This window comes from Giraffa tippelskirchi, chromosome 13 (genome assembly GCF_054371585.1).
Source record: "Giraffa tippelskirchi isolate mGirTip1 chromosome 13, T2T-mGirTip1v1.2.pri, whole genome shotgun sequence".
NCBI classification, from domain to species: domain Eukaryota; kingdom Metazoa; phylum Chordata; class Mammalia; order Artiodactyla; family Giraffidae; genus Giraffa; species Giraffa tippelskirchi.
The window spans coordinates 28,722,974-28,744,577 of record NC_137287.1 but is presented as its reverse complement, the minus strand read 5'-3'; the positions used below and the strand labels follow the sequence as shown (position 1 = coordinate 28,744,577).

Genomic DNA, 21,604 nt, shown 5'->3' with positions numbered 1-21,604 from the left:
ATGGATAAGAAAGCTGTGGTACATATACACAATGGAATATTACTCAGCCTTTAAAAAGAATGCATTTGAATCAGTTTTAATGAGGTGGATGAAACTGGAGCCTATTATACAGAGCAAAGTAAGTCAGAAAGAAAAACATCAATACAGTATATTAACGCATATATATGGAATTTAGAAAGATGGTAACGATAACCCTATATGCGAGACATCAAAAGAGACACAGATGTATAGAACAGTCTTTTGGACTCTGAGGGAGAAGGCGAGGGTGGGATAATTTGAGAGAATAGCATTGAAACATGTATATTATCATATGTAAAACAGATCACCAGTCCAGGTTCGATGCATGAGACAGGGTACTCAGGGCTGGTGCACTGGGATGACCCTGAGGGATGGAATGGGGAGGGAGGTGGGAGGGGTGTTCAGGATGGGGAACACATGTACACCCATGGCTGATTTCAGGTCAATGTATGGCAAAAACCACTACAATATTGTAAAGTAATTAGCCTCCAATTTAAATAAATAAAACTTTTAAAAAAAAAGTGTAGCTCAGATCTAACTCTGTATCATCTGGGGCTTTATGGCTTGGTCTTTCCTATTTCATTTAACATGCTTATGATCTTCACACTAAGAACGATTACTTCTAACATACAAGTGGTAAATAGGCACATGAAAATATGCTCTACATTGCTAATTACTATAGAAATGTGAATTAAAACAACAGTAAGATACCACCTCACACCAGTCAAAGTAGTCATCATGAAAAAGTCTGCAAATAAATGCTGAAGAGGGTGTGGAGAAAAGGGAACTCTCCTACATGGTTGGTGGGACTGTAAATTGGTATACCCACTATGGAAAACTGAATGGAGGTTGCTCAAAAACTAAAAATAGAGTTGCCATATGATCCAGCAATCCCACTCCTGGGCATATATCCAGATAAAACTATTATTTGAAAAGATATATGCATCCTAATATTCATAGCAGTACTACTTACAAAAGTCAACACATGGAAACCTATATGTCCAGGGACAAATGAATGGATAAGGAAGATGTGGTACATATATACAATGGAATACTACTCAGTCATAAGAAAGAATGAAATAATGCCATTAACAGCTACATGGATGGACCTGCAGATTATCACACTAGGTGAAGTAAGTCAGAAAGAGAAAGACAAATACCATATGATACTGCTTATATGTGAAATCTAAAATGTGACACCAGTAAACTTATCTGCGAAACAGAAACAGACTCACAGACCTAGAGAACAGATGTGTGGTTGCTGGGTGGCGGGGGAGGTTTGGATTGGGAGCTTGGGATTAGCATATGCAAACTACTACATATAGAATGGATAAACAACAAGGTCCTATTGTATGGCACAGGGAACCATATTCAATATTCTGTAATAAACCATAATGGAAAAGAACAAAATCAAAAATAAAATTCTAAAAAATGATTACTTCTAAATACAGTTGGCCTTCCTTGTCCATGGATATAGAACCGGGAGATATAAGGGGTACACTGTATTTCACTGTTTTATATAAGGAACTTGAGCACCTGTGGATTTTGATATCTGATGGGGATCCTGAAAACAATCCCCTCATAGATACAGAGAGACAACTGTAACTAAAAGTCAGGAAAAAGAGATGAAGCCAGCTGCTCAAGTGTCAAAAGATCCCTTGATAGCACAAAAAGATGGAAAATGAACCCCAATATGTTAAAGTTCATCTATAGTTCACTGCTGCAAGTTGTGATGGCCAAATTAGGATTGGAGTTTAAGTTTAAATTAATAAACAACACATTGGAGATAGTTTAACAGGGCGCCTGAGCCTTCATTGTTTTGTAGGAATAGAAGCAGGACTTTTACAGGCTGAAAGAGCAACTGAAAGGTCATATAGGAAGCATGGAAAATTCATGGGTGTTTTCTCACTTCTCCCCTTCTTGCAGCCATGACAGACATGACTAATTGATCACAGTGTTCAGCCTCAGAATTCTTCTCAACTCACAACTTCTGGCAGCCATCAGTAATGAACTTGAATTGTAATCTATTGGGTGTCCCTCATTCTAGGACCACTCTCCTGTTTTACAGGTCAGAACTTTGAGTCCCTTCAGATTAGACATATGGGCCAAGGTCACAGAACACAGCAAAATCAGAACAGGAATTCTAACCCTCTGATTTTCTATTACTCTTAATGTCATGCCACTCTAAACCTTAATAAAACATGATTTAAAGATTTCCTTTTTAAATCTAAAAATCAGATTTGCCTGGTGATCCAGTGGCTAAGACTCTGCACTCCCAATGCAGGGGGCCTAGGTTCGATCCCTCGTCAGGATACTAGATCTCACATGCTGCAACTAAGACCTGGTGTAGCCAAATAAATACATAATTTTTTAAAAGAGCTAGAATCTAGAATTAAAAATCAAGTTTATCTTGTTGCTCTCAAACAAAATCAAAGAAAAGTGTTACAAATGAAACATGAGACTAGCAGACCAGACTGAAACTCAGTTTCCTTTGCTCTTCATCAAAAAGGATTTCTCAAATGCCTTTCTTGTTTAATTACAGCAGCTGTAGAGAAGAAACTTGAGTATTACAAGAAAAAAATGACAAAAATTAGGTCCTAGATGGACATTTTCAGAACTAGAAAGTCCATGATACAGTTATTAATTTAGAAAACAGTATGAAGTTCCACAAAAAGTTATCATCAAGCACTGCAAGCTCCTTTGCACAAGAGCTGCCTAACCCACCTTTCTACAGAAATTGTCCTGGTGCCCAACATAGAGAACATGCTCAAAAATAAACCTCAGACGGAAATTAGTGCCTGGGTCCATATTAATATGAGTTAATACTGAACAATAAAATAACATGAAAATTTGCCAGGGTGTTACTATCTATTATTGCTTATCTCATTGTCCCTAGAATCTACAAGTGGTGCCTGATGCTAAAAGCTCTTATCTCATGAAGGCGTTTATAATAGGAAAGTGAACAGTCAGGACTTCCCAGCAGTCCAGTGGTTAAGACTCTGTACTTTCAATGCAGAGCATGCAGGTTCAATACCTGGTCAGGAAAGTAAGATCCCACATACCATGCAGCCCAGTCAAAAAAAGAGAAAAAATATAGTACTTAGTGGTGAGATATAGCATCACACTAGGAGAAGGCAATGGCACCCCACTCCAGTACTCTTGCTTGGAAAATCTCATGGATGGAGGAGCCTGGTAGGCTGCAGTCCATGGGGTCGCGAAAAGTTGGACACGACTGAGCAACTTCACTTTCACTTTTCACTTTTGTGCATTGGAGAAGGAAATGGCAACCCACTCCAGTATTCTTGCCTGGAGAATCCCAGGGACAGGGGAGACTGGTGGGCTGCCGTCTATGGGGTCGCACAGAGTCAGACACGACTAAAGCGACTTAGCAGCAGCAGCATACTTTCTAGATACTATTTTGACCCATAGAAAGAGTGAAGATGTATGATCCAGAAGTCACCCAGGCTTAGGACAAATGTTTCCTGAAGAAGGCTAAGAGGAACAGTGGACCTATGGCAGAAGAGAGACCTCCAAAGAGGGGAAAAAAGTGAACAGTGGGAACCAGGAGACAAAGGAAGGACAGAGAGATATAATCAAAGCCAGAGGGTATTGCTTATAACCCTAGAGCTAAGAGAGGCCCTGAAAGAGACAATTGAAGAATTCTTAGGGTACGGAAGGAGGAGTATAAATTAGGAGTTTGGAATTAACAGATACACACAACTATATATAAGACAGATGAACAACAAGGACCTACTGTATAGCACAGGGAACTATATTCAGCATCTTTTAATTACCTATAACATACATTTTTTTTTCAGATTATTTCCCATAAAGTTTCAGGTGTATAGCAAACTGAATTACTTCTCTATACACTTGAAAATAACACAGTGTTGTAAATCAACTATACTTCAATTAAAACAAAAAATAATTCTAATGATTTGTTACATAATGCAGAGCATTTATAAACTGGAGGCTGGGAGATCAGGTAAAGAATATGGCAAAACTCCCTATGAGAGTTGATAAAGTCTGAATTTATAATCCAGTGGCAGGGAGAAAAGCTGTCAGTGGGGATGCTCATATGAAAGTTATCACTGAGGCAGAATCAACAGGACATGCCAACAGGAGTGGAGGGAGGATGAGCTGTTGAATAAGACTGTTGAAGATGGCGGCTTCATGCACACAATTGTTTGGCCATCAGATCTGCAACCAGCTGTGCTTTTGCTGGTGGGTGGCTATCCCCATCATGTCAGTGCAGCCTGCAAACTCCAGTTGGTTGAGTCACAACCCTGGTGCCTTAGCAACTGTGCCTCCATTATTGCTGCGCTGTTTTTTGTTTTGTTTTTGTTTCTTTAACAGATTTACAGATTGCAGGGGAGGGTTAAAAAAGCCACTCCCAGTCTCATGTGAGGGTTTCTTTGGGTCTATTTCCCAAAGACCAGCCTGCTGTAGGTAATCCACTCTGCCCAGAAGAGCAAATTTCCAACTTTTGGAAGGTGCTGATACCACACAGCTCCACCCTCATCTGAGTTCCTCCTTCATCTGAGGACATCAGCCATCAAGAGTTGGAAAAATTGGGGGTGGGGGGGCCTGACCAGATGTCTTCAAAATGAGATCAATAAAATTAGTTTGCTGAAATTACCCTTTTTCACATCCCTAGTCAAATTTCATCACTCCTTTATCCAAGCTGGGGAACCAAGCTGCAAAATGTTGGTGCAGAAGTGAGAGTCCCAGTTAGGAAAAGATGAGGACATCAGGAAGGTGGGAAGACCTCTCTGAGCCTTAGATTTCACACCTGAAATTGGGTCTAATAATTAATCTATCTCCAGGGTTACTGAGAGGATAACATGGACTAGTGGGTCTACAAAACACTCTGTAAAGAGTTTTGTGTTGTTACCCAGTCACCAACACCCTGGTGTTCCTCTAGCCCTCCAGCTTCTCGGCTCACTCTTCTTTACAATGTTCTTAGAGAATAGCTCAAACTCCCATCTCACTTTTTGTGTCAAACTTGATGACCACCAGCCCATCTCTCTGCCTCCGGTGGTTCTGAGGATTCTCTGGACCTGGGAATAAGTTCATTTGGTTGAATCTTGTCAAGTTTCTCTGCTTCTATTATTGTTCAGTTGCTAAGTTGTGTCCAACTCTTTGTCATCCCATGGACTGCAGCACACCAGGCTTCCCTATCCTTCCCCATCTTTCGGAGTTTGCTCAAATTCATGTCCACTGACCAACCATCTTGTCCTCTGTTGCCTCCCTCTCCTCCTGCCGTCAATCTTTCCCAGCATCAGGGTCTTTTCCCGTGAGTGGGCTCTTCGCATCAGGTGGCCAAAGTATTGGAGCTTCAGCTTCAGCATCAGTCCTTCCAATGAATATTCAGGGTTGATTTCCTTTAGGATTGACTAGTTTGACCTCCTTGCTGTCCCAGGGACTTTCAAGAGTCTTCTCCAGCACCACAGTTCAAAGGCATCAATTTTTCAGCACTGAGCCTTCTTTATGGTCCAACTTTCACATTCATACATGACTACTGGAAAAACCATAGCTTTGACTAGACAGATCTTTGTCAGCAAAGTGATGTCTCTGATTTTTGATATGCTGTCTAGGTTTCTCTGCTTCTGTAGAGTGGCAAGATTCCGAAAATTTCCTCCTGCGAGATCCATGCTGTTTCTACACATCTTCAGATCACACTGAACTCATCCTCAATGTTTTCATTATTTCCCCAAAGAACCCCAAACAGGAGAACAGGAAGTGTGTTGCAGATTTTCACTGACAGTTTGGGGTGAGGCAGGGGAATTATAGCACAAAACTGGCCACGTGACAAGTCAGACATCACCGTCCTGATGACAATGGGTCATTCCGTATCCCAGGAAATTTCTCTCTGGCCATGTCCCCTGGAAGCCCTGGCTCACCACAGTTCATCTAATCAGGCATCTCCTTCCTTAGACCTTCCCCACATCTTCCTTCTGCTCTGCTTCTGGACCCCATGCCCTTTCTCTATGGACTGCTGGAAACGCAATGTTGCCTCAAGCTTCTAATACACAGTACTGAGAAGTCCAGTCTCTCCTGTTTCACCATCATTCATCCAGGCTTTGCTGGGGGCTGGGGTGGTAGCCCATATTGAAATCAAAATGGCCACCAAGTCATTTTTCTAAACAACAGAACCTTCAAATTCCTGAGTTAATTATGGTATTTCTCTAGAAAGCTGAAAACCAATAGCTGAATAGCAATAATAATACTTCCTTCTCTATTGCACTGACGTCAACATTAATGAAATATTTTCCTCGATGTTATCTCCTACCAAAGGTCCTCACTCTACTTGCCTAGAACCACATTATAGCAAAATGTGAAAATTCACAAGGATAGAATTTCTAAAGTGTATCCCTTCTTTGTCATATGAGGCAGCTGGGGCTCAGAAAGGGAGTATGACTTGCCCCAGGCTGCTCAGCAATTTAGCATTACAACTGGGACCAGAACCCAGACCTGTGACCTCCAGCTTAGTATCCCCTCCACCTCTCCAGGTGTTCCCACACTTGAACACACATTAGAATCACCTGGAACAGGTGTGTCCTCAGAGATTCTGACTCAATGAGTATATATCAATTAGAGTGTTCCATCTGCAAGTAATGGAAACTTCAACTCATGGGACAGACTTCCCTGGTGGTCCAGGGGCTAAGTTTCTATGCTCCCAATGCAGAGGGCCCATGTTCAACCCCTGGTCAGGGAACTAGATCTCACATGTCACAACTAAGACCTGGCACAGCCAAATAAATAAATTTTTTTTTTAAGAAAAGAAGTGTCAGTTCAAACAGTAAAGAGTTTATTATCTCAGGTAACATGAAAGTTGGCAGAGAGATCAAGAGCTTCAAAGGCAGGTGGATCCAGCCACTCAGCAATGTCATGAAGAAGCCAGGTTCTTTCGAGCTCTTCTCCCTGTCCACTCCAGCACTGGCTTCATCCTCAGCTGGTCACAAATGGCCACACTAGCAGTTCTAGGTAGATGCTCAGAATCAACAACATTCAGAGGAAGCAGACAGGTTCTCTCTCCCCAGATCTTTTTCTTAGGAAAGAGGAAACTTTCTGAAGCTTTCAAAAGGCTTTCTTTTACCGAGTGAGAGCACAGAACCCAATTGGGTCAAATGCCTGTTCTTGAAGCAATTGCCGGCAGGAAAATAGCAATTCCTTGAGAGCAGTTCAATTATACCAAAGATTAGTTTCTCTAGAGTTTGATGGGAGCATGGGGGAGGAGTGTACAACTGAACCACAAAATCTTGATTCTTTAGGAAAGAGAAGCATGTAGGAACAGAGCTGAGATGGATGCTAGAATAACAGGTAAGACCTCCCCCAGGTCTAGGCTAGGACCCCAAGGATGCGCCTTCTAGAAGCTTCCAGATGGTTCTAAAGTACATGGTTCATAAGCCACAGTCCACAGCACACTGCATATATAATCAATCACTCACATTTACATCTTCACTCCAAGCTAGAAATTCCAGAAACCACCCCAGGGTAAGAAGGGAATTTTTGAAGTTCCAGAATCTTTAGCATACGCCAAATTAATTCTTAGGGGCATTTCAGTTTCTTACAATAACTTTTCTCCCAGATTTCTTCTCATAATCCCAGCTCCACAATGATTACAAAGCTGTTTCCTACTTCTCACTGACAAACAGTCCTTATTACGAAACAATCCTGCCTTGTTCACTTGCCCAAATTCTGCCTCCCTTCTTGTAAATTACTTCAGTTCTATCTTGGCCGCAGGAAAATGAAGACCCTTAATGATAATGCTAGTGGTCCCTGAAGCAAACACCACTATATTGTTTTCTGAGTTACAGGAGAAATGCTTTTGGTTCCCTAAGGCCAAGAAGGAAGAAATGCCCTTCAGGAGAATATCAGATTTCCACAAGCTAAGAGATCCCAAGCATCTTCCCAGGCTGGGTCACAGTCCCTATCTTTATCACATTTAGCACTGTATTTTAAACTTACCTGATTATTTGGTTGTCTAGATTTGGGGCTCAGTGAGGGCAGGGTCCATATCTTTGTCCACTCTCCCCCGACCCCAGCCTTAAAGCAGCTGTGCCTTCTTCCCAGGATGCTCTCTGCCTCCCCACGTTTCTATCACCTGGCCATTTCCAAGACACCTTATAGTGCTTACTTGGAGTTGGCTTCCTCCAAGAAGGCTTCTTGGACCTCTAAAGACTGATGAGCCTTTTGATGTGCCAATATATTTCGTACTTAACACTTAACCTCACTCTACTGTAATTTCCTGGCTCCCTGCACCCCTCCCAGAGGCATTTGGATTTAAACTCAATCCAATCCTCGATATACAGTGTTAATTTCTCCTGCTTCTCTCTGCCTCAGGTCTCCACTTATGCCTAGGGCTTGTATTTCAGCCCCTGAGGAGGCTAACACAATATGTTGCAAAGATTCTAGGCACTGGGACTTTTAGCATGTACCCTCATGCTCCTTGGGCATCCCTAGTGGCTCAGATGGTAAAGAATCCACCTGCAATGTGGGAGACCTGGGTTCGATCCCTGGGTTGGGAAGATCCCCTGAAGAAGTGAATGTCTACCCACTCTAATATTCTGGCCTGGAGAATTCCATGGACAGGAGCCTGGCAAGCTACAGTCCAAGGGGTCACAAAGAGTCAGACATGACTTGCACTTTTCACTTCTCTTGCTCCTTATAAATCAGGACAGCACGGATGTTGGGCCTAACTCCTGAGTTTTACTTTCATGCTGATAACTCTCCTAGGGCATTCAGAAGTCTCTGGAAATGCCACATTCTTTTCTCATCTCAACCCCCGAAAAGGCTATTATGTATAGCACTTTTTTAAAAAAGAGAGAGATGTTTAAACGAGCAATAAATTATATGTGTGGATCAAGACATAACCATAGGGATTTTCATAGCCACATTCTCTACAATAAACATCAAAATCAGCCTAAATGTCCACCAATAGGGAACTAGTTAAATATTGTCCATTTTAACCACCCAGTGGAATTTTAAGAAGCTATTAAAATTGATGAGAATATTTCTAAATTTGTTGACCCAGAAAGAGGACCATGGCATAATGTTGAGTGAAAAAGCAGGTTACAGAATAAGAGAACAAGCGTGATGTGATCTCATTTGCATAAAGTGTGTGTGGGTGTGTGAGTGTGAGTGTGAGTGTGTGTGTGTGTAAGTGTGTGAGAGAGAGAGAGAGAGAAGGGGAGAGAGAATGTGTGTTTAGAAATATCCGGGAAGAATATTTTATCAAAATGTTAACAGTGTTTATTATCTGGGTAGTAGATTTTCAAAGGTTTTTCTCTTTCCTCTTTCATATATATATATATATATCTGTACTGTGTGAATTTTGTTTTTATAATGAGCATATATGGTTCTAACAATGGAGGAGGGTTCATTCCTGATGCTTTCGACTTTCAAGGAAAGCCTTGAACAGGGGCAGGTGCCACAGTGAAAGGACCCCCCTCTTTGCCCTCCTGGGGGGAAAACAGAATGGGAGGTCATAAGTTGACTATAAACGAACTTGGCTTCTTTTTTTAAACTTTTTGTGTCTGCAACCTAGAGTCACTCTCTCCGCTCAAAAGAATCTGAAACTAAAGACCCCCTCCTGGGCCCCAGTGGGAGTATGTGCCCCAATTTTCCACTCCTTGGATGCTTCTTTGCCCACAGAGAGCAGGGATTTTCAATCACATCTAGAAACTTCTGGGAAGATCTATGGTTAATTGAGCAATCGCCCCATGAATGCTCCATAAGAAGAAATGGTCCTCCTCCCTGAGATCTACACAGTGGCGGCCACACTCCTTTGAAAGGCTTCAGACAGCATCTCTGCCACCCATATGGAAATTTTGGTTTAGAACCATCAGTCTCCTCCAACCTGGGTCTTACAGATACAGCTCAGAGCCTACCCACCACCATCCCTAACCCTTTAAGCACTAGAGGAAGGTGATGGACACAAGAGAAAGGAATGAAAATAAATGTCCTTTAGAGGTATTCGGGGGCTGCAGTCATTGGCGCTGAAAACATTCGCTTGTACTTCACGGAGTTCTGCCCAGGGCTCCTGCAGGGTTTGCCCTGAAAATGCCGCTAATGAGCCTGGCCGGGGGAAAAGGGAAGCCCTGTAAGGAATGATCAGTACACAGGGCCTGGAGAGGTGAACTCTGTTCTGGGGGAAAATGTCAAAGGCACAGAATGAAACCACTTAGAAGGAGGCAAGGTACACCGCCCGAACCTGACTTTGGCAAAATCTTGGCTCTTTCAAGTTGAGAGTATGTGAACTGGGGTTAATTGTGTGGGCCAGGGGTGCTGGCACCCCTTCATTCAGACCATCAGCAGCTCCTCTTGGCCTGGTTTTTGAAATAGATTCAAACCTGTTTAGGCGAGGATCAACAGAGAAGCAAAACCAGCATGATAGACGGTGGGTTGTTGAAACTGTTTAAACTTGTCTGTTCATAGGATGGCCTGGAGGGGGCGAGATGGCATGGAGGAACAGGAGAGGCTTATAGAAGAACAAAGCTCATTATACCAGCCTGACTTCTGAAACCCTAGTTCTCAGTCCACAGATTCAACCAATGCAGGCAGAACTGAACTGCACTTGGTTGAATTCTCAGATACAGAACCCCAGGATAGGGAGGACCATTTCGTATAAGGGACTTGAGCATCCTTGGATTCTGGTATTCTTGGGGGATCCAAGAACAAACCTTCTGTGGATACTGAGGGATGACTGTATGCACAGGTTTTGAGAGGGGGTCACTGTATGTGACACAGGGTCACAGAGGGAAACTGAACTGATCAGGAAGCAGAAGATAAGAGAGAGGAGAAAGTTCAGGCCACGGCCATTGCTGGGGTTTCTGGGGGGAAAACAAGGCAAAATTGTGAAAACAGCTTAGGACTGGATACTTTGAATCATTCCTGCTGGCTCTGGAGTGGTCTTCAGTGGCCTGGTACTGGTCCTGGGATGATAAGGCAGAGAAATACTGTCTCCTGAGGTGTGAGAGCCACAGAGAGAGTGGTTCTGGACTGCTTAGTTTGCATATCATAGGCATGCTTTCCACAGGGCCCTTTGCTGTCCCTAAGAACTGGCTAGCCTGGGAGAGGCAATCTCTCCTTAGTCGGAAATAAAGGGTTTTTAAGACGTCAAAACATACAAAAAATTTAAAATACATACAATGTAGACAGAGACCTGTATCTAGACATATATATGTATATATGTATGTGTGTCACTAGGATATTGTCACTAGTTCAGAGATTAAGAAACCCTGATCCAATATTCAGAACCATATCTGGAAGCTGACTGCTAAAGCAGGGCAAATGTCAAGAAGGCAAGCAAGTCAAGTATCTGAGTGTCAGCAGTATATTAAATACTACATCATAAGATGTGTGTTAAAAGACTACATCAAAGTTACTGGCAATCAGGGACTTGCCTGTTGGTCCAGTGGCTAAGACTATGTACTCCCAATCCAGGGGGACTGGGTTCGATCCCTGGTCAGGGAACTAGATCCCACATGCTGCAACTAAAACAACAATTTGGCAATTGTTATCAAGCCCTTTTCAGCCCTATCTTTGAAGAGGTAACTTCACTTCTAGGAATGGATCCTAAAGAAAAAAATCAGGGAAGCGAAAACTCAAAGCAACTTAAATGCCCAACAATTAGGCAGTATTAACCAACTAGAATATGAACCCATTTTTTTTAAATTGCACTTATTTTTATTGCTTTTCCCTGTAACTGGCTCTGTTTCACCTCTATATCCAGTCATAACATCCAGTCTGCTGCTGCTGCTGCTGCTGCTGCTAAGTCGCTTCAGTCATGTCCAACTCTGTGCAACCCCATAGACGGCAGCCCACAAGGCTCCTCCATCCCTGGGATTCTCCAGGCAAGAATACTGGAGTGGGTTGCCATTTCCTTCTCCAATGCATGCATGCATGCTAAGTCGCTTCAGTCGTGTCCGACTCTATGCGACACTATGGACAGTAGCCCACCAGGCTCCTCTGTCCACAGGATTCTCTAGGCAAGAATACACATAATGCCAACATCGAGCCAATTCAGCCTTAATCAAAATACCAGTTAACCAGCCAGTTGCTTTCTGTATATGACACCAAACAACCCACTGGACTAACTTCTTGCCTGGAATGATGGACAAGACCAGATGTTTTGGCATTACATAAATTGAACCCATTTTAAATAATGTTTACAGTAAGCATTTAATGACATGGAGAGATGATTACAAATCAAGCTAAGAGAAAAAAAGCAGGATTAAATTAAATATGCAACATGATTTCAACTATCTATTATAATGTCTTCTCTGAAAATATTGAAAAATTATCTATGGTCACCTTTATGCTTGGCCAAACTTCCTTGATATTTTTATAAAACCAAAATGGTCCATATTGGCTAGTACATTTTTGATCACAATGAAGCAAATTCAAATTGCCTTAATAATGGGAGTCAATTGACTAATGCAAGTGAAAATCCAAGACATAGAGTGAGTTGCAGGTTAGAGATAATCCAGTCCCAACAATAAGATCATCAAAAAACTGGTTTTTATTTATTTCAGGGGCTCTACTTTCCAAGCATTGGCTTTATCATCTGGTTCCAAGCAACGTTCCCACCCTAAACACACACGCAGACACACACACACACCAGAGTTGGCTTTCTCAGGATAGCAAAATGACAGCACCTGTTCCAGACTTTACAAACCCACACACAAAATAAAAGGGAGGGCCTACTGACTATGCTAGCCCAAGTCTGAGGATTCACTCTTCCCACTGGCCTGAATTATATGATGTGCCCACCACTCACCTAATCACTGTGGCCAGTGGTATGTCAACTACAAATTTGCACTTGCCAAGGATGCTTGCCACCTACCTCCACAAGGATTAAATCATGTGCTGCTGCAGCTGCTGACCTTCAACACCTCTAGAAGGAGTTCAGGGTGGAGGGCAGAAATGAGGCACTCTGTGCTCTGGGAAAAACTGGCAGGACAGGTCTTCAGATAGTTAGATGTCCTTAGGAGTTGATTTTATGAGCCCAATTCTTGTATCTCCTCACATCTAGAAGAGCACTAAAATCCCTGGTGATGATTGTTTCTTGTGATAGCAGAAGCTTCATGAGACCAACAGAAATTTTCCACAAAAAATATGTGTTTGATTGCATGTACTCTCCCTACACCCAAATCACATATATACTGTCCTTCCCCCTACCTCTGTGGAGCAGTTTCTCGAAGCGATCTGAGGTGCTGTCTCCCAAGTTACATTCCCCCTTTTGCCCCCAATAAAGCTTAACTTGCAGCTCTTACATTATGCATTTTTTTAAGACAGGTATGTGACTTGCTAATTAGCTTACACTGAGTAGAGCTTGAAATGGAGACGACTGCATCTAAATCACATGGCTGAGAATGTAGAGGGTGAATTCCCCCAAGGAGAGTCAAAGTACTTGCTGTTGTGGTGACAAATGGATGCTGAAGAGGCAGCCATGCAAATGTCTTTGGAGCATCTGTTGACAGGGAAGAGCTGTCTGGCCATGGACGACATTTCCCAGCCAGCCTTGTGTCTACTGTGGGCTCTATAACTAGTTCTCATTAAGAGAACAAAACCAAAGCAGAAGTGAAGGACCCAAGGCCCTAAAGGAGAGAGGAACACAAGACAGGAAGAGGCTGCTCCTCAGTTCAACACATGAAAAGCTACCTGTCCTCCTGTCAAGTGCAACTGAGCAGGACCCCATGGGCCTTCCTGGGACAGGCCTTCCCCTATATCCTCTGCTTTAGATCCTCTCCGAAATATCTTTATTGTTCAGTTGCTCAGTCGTGTCTGACTCTTTGCGACCCCATGGACTGCAGCACACCAGACTTCCCTGTCCCCCCTCACCATCTCCCAGAGGTTGTTCAAACTCATGTCCATTGAGTCAGTGATGCCATCCAACAATCTTATCCTCTGTCATCCCCTTCTCCTCCTGCCTTCAATCTTTCCCATCATTCGAGTTTTTTTCTAATGAGTCAGTTCTTGGCATCAGGTGGCCAAATTATTGGAGCTTCAGCTTCAGCATCAATTCCTCCAATGAATATTCAGGATTGATTTCCTTTAGGAGCGACTGGTTTGATCTCCTATCAGTCCAAGGGACTTGGAAATACCTAGATAATAGTATTTGATGAACATTTCCTGAGTTGTTTTCAGATGTAAAAACCTCCCCCTCTTTAACAAATAAAAGATGTTAACTACTTCACAACAAAGAGCACACAGCCCCAGGCCTCCTGGAGCCTGAGGACTGATAACGTTAACCCCTCTGACACTACCCTGCTATCTCACCATCAGCCAGAGAATTGTGAACAAATTCTGATCACACACCCTGCAAATCCCCCTCCTTCATCTGGCTTTTAAAAGTGCTTTGCCAAAACCCTTCAGGGTGCTTGGGCCTTGTGTGACCTTGCAACAAACTTTTCTCTGCTTCAAACTCTGACATTTGAGTTTGTTTGGTCTCACTGTGAATGGGGCAAAAGAATTTGCGTTAACATAGAACACCCACACTTGACTGCCATGTAAGCTAAAAGTTTTTAATAAACCATCAATATTTGTGGGGTTTTTTTTATTCCAGCAAGCATCACCATAATGAATACATGCCTTAAAGGTGTGTATTACTCTCCTGCGTTACTGGACCCAGTTCTGTGTGTGTGCACATGCGTGTGCATACATGTGAGTGTGTGCGTGCACTCGCGCGTGTGTGTAGGCTTCTCCACATGAACAAGCAAATCTCAGACAACACCAAGGTGTTCAAGAATTCAACTCAACTCAATTCTGACACTGTCTATTCCAGAGATAGAATCAGATTCCTCCAGTAAAGGGCTCAGTTCCGCAAGACCACCCTCTACCTCAGACACCAATCCTAAGCCCAGCTATTTGTGCTTCTGACTGACTGGCTATACATCAGACATTCCCATGACCCCCATCCTCATGTTCGATTAATTTTCTAGGGCGACTCACAGAACTCAGAGAAATATTTAACTTACTAGATTGTTAAGGAACCACGGACGGAAACCACTCACCCCTATCAGGCACAATAGTAACTGTTTGCACGAGTTGTCTCTGGAGGTCCTGATAAACAACACGGTGCAGACAAGCTGCTACCAGACCGGAAGAACTCGGGAGGGGCCAAAGGCGGAAGGAGATGTCAGCCTATAATATGTCCTCCCAGAAGCCCTTGCGCTGGAACTCATCTTGACTGAGATGCGTCCGCAGCCAGGGAGGCCCTGAGTCGGACCAACTATGGGAAGGAACAAGATGATTGGCCGGAGACAACCGGGAAAATTCTTCAAGCCAGGCTTCAGCAATATATGAACCGTGAACTTCCATATGTTCAGGCTGGTTTTAGAAAACGCAGAGGAACCAGAGATCAAATTGCCAACATCCGCTGGATCATCGAAAAAGCAAGAGAGTTTCAGAAAAACATCTATTTCTGCTTTATTGACTATGCCAAAGCCTTTGACTGTGTGGATCACAAGAAACTGTGGAAAATTCTGAAAGAGATGGGAATACCAGACCACCAGACCTGCCTCTTGAGGAACTGTATGCAGGTCAGGAAGCAACAGTTAGAACTGGACATGGAACAACAGACTGGTTCCAAATAGGAAAAGGAGTACGTCAAGGCTGTATATTGTCACCCTGCTTATTTAACTTATATACAGAGTACATCATGAGAAACGCTGGGCTGGAAGAAGCACAAGCTGGAATCAAGATTGCCAGGAGAAATAGCAATAACCTGAGATATGCAGATGACACCACCCTTATGGCAGAAAGTGAAGAACTAAAGAGTCTCTTGATGAAAGTGAAAGAGGAGAGTGAAAACGTTGGCTTAAAGCTAAACATTCAGAAACGTAAGATCATGGCATCCAGTCCCATCACTTCATTGCAGATAAATGGGGAAACAGTGGCAACAGTGGCTAACTTTATTTTTCTGGGCTCAAAAATCACTGCAGGTGGCGACTGCAGCCATGAAAGTAAAAGACGCTTACTCCTTGGAAGGGAAGTTATGACCAACCTAGACAGCATATTAAAAAGCAGAGACATTACTTTGCCAACAAAGGTCCGTCTAGTCAAGGCTATGGTTTTTTCAGTGGTCATGTATGGATGTGAGAGTTGGACTGTGAAAAAAGCTGAGCACCGAAGAATTGATGCTTTTGAAGAAGAAGAGAAGACTCTTGAGAGTCTTGGAGTGTTGGAGAAGACTCTTGAGAGTCCCTTGGACTGCAAGGAGATCCAACCAGTCCATCTTAAAGGAGATCAGTCATGGGTGTTCATTGGAAGGACTGATGTTGAAACTGAAACTCCAATACTTTGGCCACCTGATGTGAAGAGCTGACTCATTGGAAAAGACCCTGATGCTGGGAAAGTTTGAGGGCAGGAGGAAAAGGGGACGACAGAGGATGAGATGGCTGGATGGCATCACTGACTCGATGGACATGGGTTTGGGTGGACTCAGGGAGTTGGTGATGGACAGGGAGGCCTGGCGTGCTGCAGTTCATGGGGTCGCAAAGAGTTGGACACAACTGAGTGTCTGAACTGAACTGAACCATAAACCCTGAGGCAGCAAGCCAGGCCTCCTGGGCTCACTGACCTTGCTGCTGTCTGTACCAGCACCCTTTTCAATAAAGTCTTTCGCTTTGTCAGCATGTATCTCTCCTTGGACAATTCATTTCCAAGTGTTAGATGTGGTGATCCAAGGATGAAAGAGCAAATAAAACCAAGGAGGGTCTTGGAATGCAGGAATGGAAAAACCAGACCCTTATTGTCCTTCCCTCCCCCATGTTGTAACTATTAATGGATTTCAGGTCCTCCTGAGCAGTATAACCTGTCTCCCCTCCTACCCCATAGGTAGAAGGTATTTGCCTTCCTCTTCCCCCATGTAGTATATGTGCCTCATCCAATCAGCAAATGACCTGGAAGACCCCTATCCCACTCCTTGTGCCCTGGGTATAAAAGTGAACTAAGGACCCCTGTTCAACGTCGGTTCTCCCTTGAGCTGGCCCACTGTTCTAACAGCGTCTCCCATTCTAATAAACTTTATTTCCTTTTCATTCTGTCTCATGTCTAGAAATTCTTTTCCAACCCGCACCCGGACCACGACATTAGACAAGGAGCCACTCTCGGAAACTGAAAGAGGTCCTGGCTCCCCCTCTCCCACCCCTACCCCATAACTACCGATTTATTATGAAAGGATATAACTCAGGAACAACCAGGGAGAAGAGAGCCCTAGGGCGAGGCCTGGGGAAAGGATGCAGAGCTTCCATGCCCTCCCCAGGCACACTCTTCTCCCAGCCCCTCCAGGTGTCCACTAACCTGGAAGCTCTCCAACCCCTGTCCTTTCAGGGTTTTTCAAAGGCTTCATCACTGGGCTTCCCTGATGGTTCAGAAGTAAAGAGTCTGTCTGCCAAAGCAGGGGACGTGAGTTCCATCCCTGGTCTGGGGAGATCCCCTGGAGAAGAAAATGGCAACCCACACCAGTATTCTTGCCTGGAGAACCCCATGGAGCCTGGTGTGCCACAGTCCATGGAGTTGCAAAGAGTCAGACATGACTTAGGGACTGAACAGCAGGAGCAGAAGGCTTCATTACCTAGACACAGTGGATTAAATCATTGGCCTCTGGTGATTAAGCCTCCAGCTCCTCATACCACACTTCCCTTCCTTGGAGGTAGGGACTGAACGTTCCAACCCTCTAGTCACGGGACTGACTCCCTGGACCACCAGCCCCCATCCTTAGGTGGCGTCCAAAAGTCACCTCATTAACATAGCAAAAGACACCTTAATCCCTCTCCGCACTTGGGAAATTCCAAGTGTTTGGGGAGCTGAGCCAGGAACTCTGGAAGAAGACCAAACATATATGAGAAATATATCTTAGTCATCTGAAAGACCATATATATGTATTTTTTATTAATCACAATATTGCAATTATTTTTTACATAAATAATAATATTTTAAAATATGGATCATGTTTGGGAAGAAAAAAAAATCATGTACTTTCACTCCTTAATTTGTGTGTGCATGATAGGAAACGATGAAACAAGTCATGATTATTAATATGGAAGCTAGAATAAAGCCATGAAACTTTGAATAGGGCCTAGTATTAAATACAGGACATCTACACATTTAGAGATTTCCCTGGTAGTTCAGTTCAGTTCAGTTCAGTTCAGTGGCTCAGTCGTGTTTGACTCTGCGACCCCATGGACTGCAGCACACTAGGCCTCCCTGTCCATCACCAACTCCTGGAGTTTACTCAAACTCATGTCCATGGAGTCAGTGATGCCATCCAGCCATCTCATCCTCTGTTGTCCCCTTCTCCTCCTGCTGTCAATCTTTCCCAGCATTGGGGTCTTTTCAAATGAGTCAGCTCTTCGCATCAGGTGGCCAAAGTATTGGAGTTTCAGCTTCAACATCAGTCCTTCCAATGAATATTCAGCACTGATTTCCCTTAGGAAGCTTCCCTGGTAGGTCAGCGGTAAAGAATCTGCCTGCAATGCAGGAGACACAGGAGACATTGGGTTCAATCCCTGGGTTGGGAAGATCCTCAGGAGGAAGGCATAGCAACCTGTTCCAGTATCCTTGCCAGGAAAATCCAACGGACAGAGGAGCCTTGTGTGCTACAGTCTGTAGGGTCACAAAGAGTCAGACACAACTGAAGCGATTGAGCATGCATGCACTAGCACATACTCGTTTCTGGGAGGGGAGATTTCCATTAGCCTCGTCTGAAGACTGATTCTCAAACCACAGAAATCTAATGGACATCCAAGATGTTAAAGGTGATCTGAATTATAAATAAAACATTTAACCTCCTGAGTGAGAGACTTACCTAAAAAAATTATGCCTCCATTTTTTTAAATGGCTATATTCCTGGGTCATTTATTTCTTCATTCTTTCTTTAAAAAATATTTCGTTTATTTATTTGGCTGTGTCAGGTCTTAGCTATGACACGTGGGATCTAGTTCCCTGACCAGAGCCCCCTGCATTGGAGCATGGAGTCTTAGCCTCTGAACCACCACCAGGGAAGTCCCTCTTTTTTTTTCTCTTGTATCAGTAACTAGATAGTGAACGCCCCCCTCCCGACCATGTGTTGGGTTGGGTTAGATACACGGTATACAATAAAGAATGTCCAGTTCTTTCTCTCAGAGTGTACAGGTTTGGGATTTGGGTGGACTAACCAACAGGCAATTACCAAAAAGAGAGAGAGAAAGACTGCTAAGATTGGATGACTTGAAAACATATAGGAAGAAAATCTGTAGCAGAAACTTGATCCTCAACAAATGGTCCATGTTCTCCCCTACATTTCCCAACTCCCTCTGCAGTCAGGATGGGGCCGTGTGACTAGTTCTGATCAATAGTGAGAGGAACACAGATCACTTCCGGGTTGAGGCCATGAAGAGGTTGTATGCCTCAGAGAGCTTGGAGGCATGTGGTCCAGACACCCTGGGACAAAACGGAAGACTGACTGGGATCAGGCTGGCAGAAAGGCAGCTGCCAAGAATGGTCCCAGCATAGGAAACAGTGTCTGGTGAGATTTGGAGATGGTTGCTTACAACCAGAATTTGGGTTCCAAAGATCCACTTTTTTAAATGCTTGTGATTCATTTACCTTGGAGTCTTAGAAAATTTCTTCATATCCATTTCTTCACATTTGATGACAAAATTTCTAACTTCTCATGTGAAGCTTCTAGGCTTATTATTCCCCATCTTCTCCTTCAAGCAGCTAACGACCAGTGTGTAAATCCACAAAGATCCAGCTGAGCTGCTGTTTCAACAAACATTTGATGGAAATGCTCTACAAAGAGACCTGGCCCTGAGGTCTCCTGAAAGCCTGCAGTTTTGTGTATTAGCATTCCAAAACTCCCACTTTTGCAACATAAGCCTTTTCCTTAACTTTCCACTGTGCTGGAAATGGTCTGCTTTAAACTACTTAGTGATACTGGCTGCTTCAGCCTATCCACTCCATCCCCCAGAGCCTGCTTCCTGTAATGCATTACAGCAAAGCCCTCTCTAACAAGGCACCAGAGTTCTTTCAGAGCACCTCCCACAAGAGGCCCAGTGGCTTCCTGATCCACAGATCAGCAGTTTAAGTAGCCAGTGGGTGGAGCCTTAGTCTGGGCTAGGGCCAATTGAATTTCCAATTTTATTACTATTTTTTTAACTCAAAGACCCTTTCTGAAAGAAGGATTCCAAACAGTGATAAATGAAACAAGAGGGAAGACCGGTTTACAGCAGGTACATGAGCAGAAATTAAAGTCCCAGTTCTCAAGAAAAATATTTTCAATTCCAATTGCCAGAGCAAGGGGATCCATCTCACCGTCAACTACGCTAATAAAAAGGGGGAGCAGGGGCTCTGGGCTGCCATTTGGAGCCCAAATGATACACAGAATCAGACAACAGAGAAGCTGGGATGTTCTGCAGTTCTGAAAGCAGCTGTAGATACAAAGAAGGCTACTTAGTAGTGTGATATAAGGGAGAGGGCACAGGCATTAGAGTGAGACAGATCTGAGTTCAAATCCTGGTCCCCCTCTTCCCTCAGTTTCCTTTTCTGACAAATAGGGTAGCACCATCTATATTGCATTGTTGTGGTGAGAGTTAGGAGATAACAAGTTGGTGTGTTGATGCTGCTGCCAGGAAGCCTCTAGAAGCTGCACACTCATTAGCTCATTTTATCTGCACTATGAAGCTGGTACAATCAATACCTCCATTTTGCAGAAGCAAAAATTTAACCCGGGTGTCAAGGGGCTTGTCCAGGACCACAGGAGGAATGCAGATGGGATGCAAATTCATGAAACCTGGACCCCAAGTCCATGCACCCAGCTGTCCAGTATGTAGCTAAGGGTTCAAATTAACAGGAGTTAGTTACGGTGTCATGTCTTAGGTTAATAGTGAATTGTCTGTAAAGCCCCACAATAACAGCTTTACAGAGAGCTCATCGGGTCCCACGACAACCTGGTCACAGGATGATGACTACTCTGTTTCCCAGGTGAGGAAACAGAGGGGATCAAAGACATAGCACTGACGACTGTGCTCAGTGCCTCTCCAGGATAAGAATTGAAGGCTAAACCCAAACCTCTCGGTGGAACACACTCGTTACCACTTTCTTCTTGCCCATCAGAAGCTTGGGTTTTGTCTTCCCTTGAGTGTCTTCCCTTGAGTGCTTTGGGGTCAGATTCCTGTGGGCAGCCCCCAGCTTCACAGCCATGCCATGGTGGGACTGAGCTGTGAGCTTCACTTCCCTGAGCCAACGTGTCAAGTGAGGACCCTCAAATCCACCTCTTGGGACTGTTGTAAGGGGTGTGCTTACTTGCTTGGCATGAAAGAAACATGTCACAACAGCCAGCCAATACTGCTAATTCCAGGCCAGATTACGGAGCAAGCAAATAAATCCCACTTCTTTCCAGTCCCATCTTGTTTTGGACCAAAAATGACCCCAGCCTGCTGAATCTTACCTTCCTCTCTAGACCTGACTGCAGTGTCTTTTGATGTGATCTATTTCCAAACATGAACTTCATCCCCAAAGAATACAGGCTTGCCGGCTTCAGGGAGGGCTTCCCAGGTGGCGCTAGTGGTAAAGAATCCGCCTGCCAGTGTAGGAG

At 43.8% G+C, this 21,604-nt stretch overlaps 1 long non-coding RNA gene across 1 annotated transcript in view; it reads right to left on the bottom strand.

Annotated features, from left to right (window-relative positions):
• LOC145532072 (uncharacterized) overlaps nt 1–15,127 on the bottom strand; it is a 318,302-nt gene extending 303,175 nt beyond the window's left edge. The window contains exon 1 of the long non-coding RNA XR_014072964.1: nt 15,039–15,127. This is a non-coding gene — a long non-coding RNA (uncharacterized LOC145532072). The remainder of the gene's footprint in view (nt 1–15,038) is intronic.
• Between the last annotated feature and the right edge of the window lie 6,477 nt (nt 15,128–21,604).